Raw genomic sequence first — 9,021 nt, 5'->3', positions numbered from 1 at the left:
ATAATGTGTGGGGGTTGTGCACCTGTACTCCAAACCTGCTGAGTCATGCTGTGCCAGAAGGCCGCCTCAGTCTACTCCTGACTAAAGCGCAGCCATTTCCCTTACAGTCCACCCCCTAGGCTGAGGGCATCCTCTGGGCAGGGGCACATGCCCATAGGGTAGAGCCCTGAATCCATAACCCACAACAACAATACAGAGAGCAACAGCTCACTACTAGGACACCAGATATGCTACTTACGACTATTAGGGCCCATCATTGGCCAGAGCCTAAGGATGCCCACCATCTCTGCAGGGGGTCATCAGTAAGGCTCTCGACTCCATTAATCTCTTGTGAGAAATGTTGCAGGGCTGCTGTCATGTTCTGCCGATTGTCAGCGATAAAGGTACAACATTATATTCCTAAAAGAGAACAGGTGCCTCCTCGGGCAGTAGTTATTATGTCTAAGGCCATTTGGTTTTGCAACGCCACCTTACTGATCTGATCAGTAAGGTGTTAACAGGATGAGGGCCACTTGGGTGTAATTCAGAGCCTGGGTGGTGTGCTCTGCAAGAGCAGTAACTTGTGCTTATGACAGCCACTCCAGAGATAGTCATTGCCAAGGAGTAGAACCACTAGGGGGCTCGTCAAACTTGCAAAAACTGAGAGTGTAGTGCTTCCTGGTTATGTGGGTGTCTGGGCAATGTGGGGAGAACAATGGCAGGTACATAAGGCCACCCCCAGGTACAACGTCTAGTTCAGTCTGCTGATAGGTAAGGCCACCTTGTGTCCCCACAGACCCATAAACCCCCAGGGGGCACTAAGTCCATTGGAGCTGACCTTAGTGGGGCTGCTTGTTCTACCACACCTTTGGTGTGGTGATACGTGTTATTTTTTCACAGGCTGTGATGGGTACCCATCCCACATTTGTATTACCCTGGTGTTGCTCTATGCACCATGGTGCCTGGGCCAGGGATACTACATGTTCCCCCACTAGCCAGCCTCACCCATCATAAACACTATGGGCCAGCAAGGGGGGCAGGTGCACCATGGGTTTTGCGGCATCCTTTGTCCAAAGCTTGCTGCATTGTATTCCAGGTGTCAGCCATCAGACCCCAAGTCTCCAGCTGTGTTGAGTTATCTGCAGGCCCTGATTGTGTGTGCCAAGGTAAGCCATCCACAGCAGCTGCTTCTGGAAGGGCAGTGCAGATCCATCTGTTGGAAACATTGATCACCTCAGCATAAGTGTGGGCCCAGTCCACAATGCAGTTGGATCATGTTAACTTATGGTCAAGATGACACAGCAGGCACAGATACTAACAGAGGTAAATCACGTCTCTCAGGCAAAATACAGGCTAACCTTTCATCCCTGAATAACATGCAACCACCCAGGGCTTTTGCCCTGGGCGATGGTACCACACCTTCTCAGCTTGCCATGGTTCCTTTGAGTCCTGTATCTGCACCAGAGTCACAGGGGGAGCTCATAATAGGCCACACAGACAGTACATATATCCCCTGGAGGAGAGTTCCTTCCCTGGCCGTTCCCCTATGAACAGTCAACTGTGGGGGCCTTGTTTTAAACACCCAAGGAGTGACATGCAAGTCATACTGTAAGCCCTCCTCCAGGGAGATACAATGGCCAACCACCGGCATTGGTGGAGGCGGGGATGGTGGTTGCAGGGTCCATGGCCACAGCCAGGTTTTCTGTTCTCCTACCTTCAGGGGCATTGGGACAGGCAACAACAGGTTACCATTTGTCCCCCTACCTGATCGGAGGAGGTCATCATTGGTACTTACCTGCAACTGAATGGGGGCAGGGCCAGGCTGCCTTTCCATGCCCGTTCATTCAAGGTTTGGAGCACCGGGTCCAGTCTGGAACTCCAGCCCCACAAAGATAGGGTTGTGACGTGCAAGCATAACCCATTCTTCAAGAGCTCATTATATCACTCAATCATACCCACAGCTTGCAGGTTGTATGACACACGGAATCCGCACTTTATGTCCATTTGTTGTGCCCATTGTTGTACTGTTGTCCAGTGAAATGTGTTCCCCTATCACTCTCAACAGCCAGAGGGCGAACATTTAGCACATAAATGTTGCAGGGCCTGGATGGTGCTCTGCTGGTTGGCCGCTCTACAAGGGTAGGGGAACAATAGGCCTGTGGCTGTGTCCACAGCTGTTAGTGCACAGGTATACCCTTGTGACTTCGGCAGTGGCCCTATGTAGTATACTTGCCATCTAGTCTAGGGCACTTGCCCTATCATCACTTGTGTAACACTGAGCATCTGCCTCCATTTAGGGTATGCCTGAGCTGGGCATTTCTGACAAGCCTCCCAAATATCTTGTGTGGGCAGGGACAGACCCCAACATTTATTGACCTGTTGCATCAGTTTACCCCTGGCATGTCCAAGTTTCCGGTGTAGTCACAAGGCCACATCTCGTGTAGGTACTGACTCTAACCATCGGACCTTGGCTGAGACATCTGCCTCATCATTGCCGGGGGTGGCCAAAGGCATACGGCCTGACACATGATAAATAGTTATCTTTATGATGACCCATTTCCCAGAGGTCTTGCCACATGGCTTGGCCCTAAATGGGTTGGTGGCTGACTAGCCACTTCTGTATTTTCCAGGTAGTTAACAACAAGGTTAAGCCTTGATAGACCACCTAGCTATCGGTACAGATTACCATAGGTGTCACCTCCTTGGTGATCACCATCCATACTGGGCCATTCTGGGCCTCCTGGGATACTGATGGACATTTGTGCCCCATTTAGCTCAAATAATAATAACCATTGCATCTGTTGCTCTAAGTTCAACCCATTGGCTACTTTGTCCATACCTGGTTTCAAACCATATGATGTCAGCACTTGGTTGGACTGCACCTTCAAGCAGCAGTAGCACCTCGGCTAGACCCATCTGTGTACCATGCCCTATCAGGAAGGGGGGATGCCCTTCCTTAAATGGTGAAGGCTCAGAGTCTAGATGCGGCTCAGGCCCCATGGTCTTATCTTGCATTAGGACTACAGGTCCCAAGATCTCTTACAACTCTGCTGCTAAGGGACTTGTACTCCACTGCTCCAAGTAGGTGCCCACTTCACCAAAGTGGATGTCTGTGCCATCCCAGTCCAGGAGGTCATTACCCATGAACACACCCATCCCGCTATCAGGTAAGTCATCTGCATGACAACTGCAGCCCGTCCTGTCACACTCTCACAAGCCTGAAGGGAGGCATATACAGCTGCTAGCTGTTTCTCTGTCAAGGTAAACTGCAGCTCAGCTTCCTTCCATAGTTGGGGCCAAAAGCCTACTTGCATTCTCAGCCACTCTGTGCACTGCCATAGGCCCCAGCCAAAACCATCTGTGGTCACATGCACATCCAGCTCAAACAGGCACCCCTGGTCAACTACCCATAGGATTTGTGCCTGCTGAATAGCCCACTTGGCTGCCAGGAAGGTGGTCTCAGCCACATCATCTGAATCCCAGGTAGAGCCCTTCTTTGTTAACAGATGCAATGGTTTTTTATCATTTGAGCTAAATGGGGCACAAATGTCCATCAGTATCCCAGGAGGCCCAGAAAAGTTTGCAACTGCTTCACCATAGAGGGCTGGAGGTATGTCTGAACCTTATAAATGATAGCCTCTCGGATGGCCTTTGTCTTACTCGACCAGATAACTTCCAAAAATTTGGCAGATAATCCAGGTCCTTGGACCTTGGATTTATTGACAGTCCAACCACATGCTGCCAAATGTTGCTGCAAGAGGGGCGCTGCTCCTTCTAAATCTGCAAGAGAATCAGAGATTAACATAATATCATCAATATATTGGAATAGGCAGGCCCCTTCTGGACATTGCCAGGTGGCTAAATCCGTGGCAACGAGACCATGACATATGGTGGGGCCAAGCACAGAGTGCTGTGGCAACATTGTAAAAGTCCATTGTCGCCTGTCCCATGTGAAGGTGAACTGTTCTGGCTCTCTGAAGCAATGTCAATGGAGAAAAATGCATTGGCCAAGTCCACTACATAGTGGTAAGGTCCCAGTTCCGTTGTCATACATGTTCATCAAATCCATGACTGATGGTACAGTTGCTTGCAAAGGGGGTGTTACTTTATTCAGTTCCTGATAGTCTGCCATCATCCGCCAAGTTCCATCAGGCTTTCTAGCTGGCAACATTGCAGAATCATATAGGATGTGGGTTCCTCGCACTATCTGCACCTTCTCCACCTTTTTAATTGTCTCAGTTATCTCTGTATGCCCATCTGGCAAATGATACTGTTGGGTGGACATAACTCGTTGGGGTTGTGGCAAGACCTGAGGCTGGTGATGTGTATGTCCACACAGCACCAACTTCATCACATGCACTCAGAGTCTGAATTCCCCAGCCATGGTTTGTAACACCAGGCCATGGAAATGGTCCACCCCCAGAATGTATTCTGGTATGAGATAGACACACAGAGTATTTAAATGGGGAGCCAAATGGCAGATACCAAGGTGCAGAGATACAGGTTTCACTGTTACTAACCAGCCTCCATAACCGTCAGTGTAAGCAGGTTTGCCCAGAAACTTATCTGGTTCCCCATAAACAATTCTGTGATCTGCGCCAGTGTCCACCAGCAGCAACACCCACTGTACATTGGTGGGGAACCAGTCGATTGCTAATTCCACATGTGGCCTCTAGTCATCCAGTGTCCTCCCAAGCTGGGCACCTTGGCCAGCTCCGTAATCAAACAGGAAAGGCTCTACATTTCCGGCTGGCTGCAGGAAGTTGTCTTTCAGCTGAAGCTCCCAGGTGGGACCGGGTCACACAGAAATGTCCTTCCCCTTGGGCATTTTCTGGAATTGGTGCTCCAGGGACAACTTTGTCCACAAAGTTAAGAGTACTTCATTGGGCTGCTTATTGATTTTCTCTTGGTCAGCTCTGGCCAGAATCACATCTATCCACATCTGTAAGTATGTCACTTGTTGGGGTCCCCTTTTCTCCCATGGGATGGGGGTGCCCCGCAAGCGGAACATCTTCCCCTTCTTTACTGCACAGACCTCTTGGTCCCACCGATGGCCTTCTACTTCCCGGAGAGCTGCCATAGCAGTGGTCACTTCATGTAGGCAGCACCCTACATATGGGGTGAGGACAGCAGCTAGGGAGCCAAAGGCACTCGGGGAATGGAACCCAACATGAGATCCCTCATGTGGGAGGTGAAATATTCATCATCTGGCCCCTGGGTGTTCAGGTCAAACATAGCCTGCCACATACCCATCTGCCCAATGATTTGCACCAAATCGGCATATGACTGCCATTTAGTCACGGTTTTGGGTATTTCACCAGTGTCATTCCACAGTTTGTGTGGCTTCCCATAGCCATTCAATCAGGGTGTGGTCACCTTGCCCTTGTGCCAACCTCCTGCTCACCTGTAACTGCTGATGGAGGGAGGGGTGAGTCGTGATTGAGGCTAGCTTTTCCATCTCAGAGGTGGAACAGAAAATACTATCTGCTCCCTCTTCCCATAAATGAAGCATCCATGCCGGCAGAGGTTGCCCTAGACCCTGGAGGCACTGCTTTCCTAATTCCCACAACTCAGTTGGGGTAAAGGCAGTATATGAAGTATGTTGCATTACAGTGTCACGTCCCTGAGCCTGCCCTTGGGGCCTCAATGGCTGTTCATGATCCACCTTCTGACAGACCACTGGGTGAGCTCCCAATGGGGGTTCTTCCTCATCCGTATCAGAGTGGGAATCTCTGGCTGAGACCAGGGACCCAGGCCTGCATTCACAGCAGCCAGCAGCCTCTAATTCCTTTTCCAAGCTCTGTAGCCAGGTCTCCAGGTGCCCTGTCTGCATCTGGAAATCCCCATTCATGGCAGCTTTCAACTCTTTTTCTGAGCTGTGTAGCCAGGCCTCCAGGCTCTGTGCCTGCACCTGGAGGGCCCTTACCTGTGCTGCATCCCTCAGGGACTTGGTGTGTACTTCTTGTAGTGCAGTCAAAAATGCCCATCCAACTCTGCCAGCAAAAGCTCGCTGCTTCTTGGTGCTCTGCACTTCCAGCTGCTTCAGTGCCTTCTCCATGCTCATGAGGGACCCAGCTACCAACACCCAGGTTTCTACCAGAGCCCATCTGAGCAGCACAGCTGCCACTGGGTACCACAGCCCATGTTGTGGCCACATGACCCAGCCAGAGGCAGCAGGGACTGAAGGCTCACTCACCTCAGGATCCCGTTTGTGATGCCAATTGTCAGGTTCTAACTGAGGTCTGAGTGAAGTTGGTGGGCAAGTGGTGGGTAGCTGGAAAAACACTTGAGGAATTGTAGATAGTTTCAACATGGCTTTACTCTTTCTCTGGGTGTGAGCAAGGTGTGTGTACAACATCAGCAGGGTAGTTATATCTTTTACAGACAATAGTGGCTCTGAGCCAAGCACGAGTTCACGTGGGTGATCGCCTAATGTGCCTCACGTGGTGTCGTTACATAATGCGCAGGGTTGTGCACCTGTGCTCCAAACCCACTGAGTCATGCTGCACCAGAAGGCTGCCTCAGCCTACTCCTGACTAAAGCACAGCCATTTCCCTTACACTCTGCCTCCCAGGTTCAAGCGATTCTCACCCCTCAGCCTCCTGAGTAGCTGGGACTACAGGCATGTGACATCACACCCAGTTAATTTTAGTATTTTTAGTAGAGATGGAGTTTCTCCATGTTGGCCAGGCTGGTCCTGAACTCCTGGCCTCAAGTGATCTGCCTGCTTTGGCCTCCCAAAGTGTTGGGATTACAGGCGTGAGCCATCGCACCTGGCTATTGCCCCTCATTCTTTCTCTAGTTACTTATTCACCAGGTCATTTTATCCAGTCTTAGGACATTGATCTGGTTTGGCTGTGTCCGCACCCAAATCTCATCTTGAATTAGTAGTTCCTATAATCCCCACATGTCATGGGAGGGACCTGGTGGGAGGTAAGTTAATCATGGGGGTAGTTACCCTCATGCTTTTCTTGTGATAGTGAGTGAGTTCTCAATAAATCTGATGGCTTTATAAGGGGCTTTTCCCGCTTTTGCTCAGCACTTCTTCCTGCCACCATTTGAAGAAGGGTGTGTTTGCTTCCCCTTCTGCCATGATTTGTAAGTTTCCTGAGGTGTCCCCAGCCATGCTGAACTGTGAGTCAATCCAACCTCTTCCCTTTCTAGATTACCTAGTCTTGGGTATGTCTTTATTAGCAGTATGAAAACAAACTAATACACTGACTGAGCAAATAAATTGTTTATGACGTTATACTCTCCTGAGATAAGAATGAATCATTTTATGTCATAATAATATGATATATTCTCTGGATTATTATAAAAGCTTTAAAGTATACTATGAGAACGTCATTTTTACGCTTACATCTGGAGTTATATTTGATTTGCCCTCTTAGATAAACTTCCAAGCAATATGTCAAATTGTTCTTTATCTTATTCTAATAATTAATCTAGTATTTGAAATCAAATAGGAAACATTATTTTCACTTTGTTTTCTGAGTTTCAATTTGTAATATACCCAACAGTTCTTCTTCTCCTCCTTTTTTCTACCACCCCTTTATCATAATAATGATACATAAAATACAAAATAGGGAGTGGGAACAATTAGACACTTTTGACACATTCCGTGTTCTACATCAATAAATAGGTTTTAAATGGAATACAAGATGATCTGTATTTCTCTAAAACTGACTAATACATTGAGCTAATCTGAGAAAAATGATGTGGTACACAACTTTAAAGGTTAGCTGACAAAACAAATAGTTGATATAGTTTTTTTTTATTTTTCACATTAATATGTCATATTTCAAACTAATGCTACACATAATAAATTTCTGAGTTAGCACACTTATCTTTTTCATGAAAATCTGAAATGCAAGCCATTTATTTCTACAACTGTAAATGTAAATTGCTAGGACATATAATATGTTAGTGATCAGAAATCACCAACATATTTTTCTTTGAGTAAGGGCTCTTGCATCAATAGCCTTTGAAAAATGTATCAATTCCTTGTTTTCCCTGATAAGGAGGAAAGGTGACAAAGAGAACTAGAAGCACATGGCCATTTGGACAAATAAACACATTTAATAAAATGTCTTAGAATTGTACATAAAACCAACAAAAAAATGAGTGCATGCAAAAACCAGTGATACTTGAGTAAGATCTATAGTCTAGTTCACTGTATTGGGCCATCAGTTTCCTGGTTCTGAAAATGCACTGGGGTAATGTAAGGTGTTGCCATCAGAGAGATCTGGATGATAGGTACAAGAGACCTGTACTACTTTGGCAACTTTTTGTTATTCTATAATTATTTCAAGTTGAAAAATTTGAAATACAGAAATAAAAACAATACAAAAGTTAGCAAAGCTTAGAATGTGGTAAAAATATTTACAACAGAAAACCAATCACTTGGTATGTTGTCTTTACATTTCCATAGTTTGTATTTTCAGGTTTATAAGGGCACAATTTTATTTCCAAAATAAGCAGCAAAGCAGCAGATACTGAATAATGTAATATAAAATTGATTTCATTTATCAGTGTAACTGGGAAGTATTAGAGGTGCCAGATTGATATATAACATCTAGTCAAAGGAAAAGCACCCAATTGCTAATTTCAATGACTCATACGACAATAAACTCAATCTATGCCAGATTTTTTAATGTTCCTAAGCAACAGCAGTCCTCCAGTGACTTCATTATGATCATGTTAATGTGTGTTTTTACTCAAGGGTAGTTTAAGAAGCAAATTTTAACTACTATGAATACTGGAATTACAAGGGGAAATCCCAAATATCATATTATTTTGATATTATAAATAGTTCTATGCATAATGTCAAAATAGATGAGGTTTACAAATAATATCTAGGGCTTGAGGGTTCTTTTGGTGTAGTAATTCATGAGTTTTCTAACCTTAGACTGGGGACATATTTGTAATTTACTTCATTTCTTGTAATTCATTTCAAGCTGGAAAGACTCAGGTTACACTGTCAGGGTTTCCCAGGTGTAACAGCTTATGATGTATTTGTGATTCTGGTGAAAACTCTAAATA

The sequence above is a fragment of the Pan troglodytes genome, chromosome 13, assembly GCF_028858775.2.
Source record: "Pan troglodytes isolate AG18354 chromosome 13, NHGRI_mPanTro3-v2.0_pri, whole genome shotgun sequence".
In the NCBI taxonomy this organism is placed as follows: Eukaryota; Metazoa; Chordata; class Mammalia; order Primates; family Hominidae; genus Pan; species Pan troglodytes.
This window is presented reverse-complemented; position numbering follows the sequence as displayed.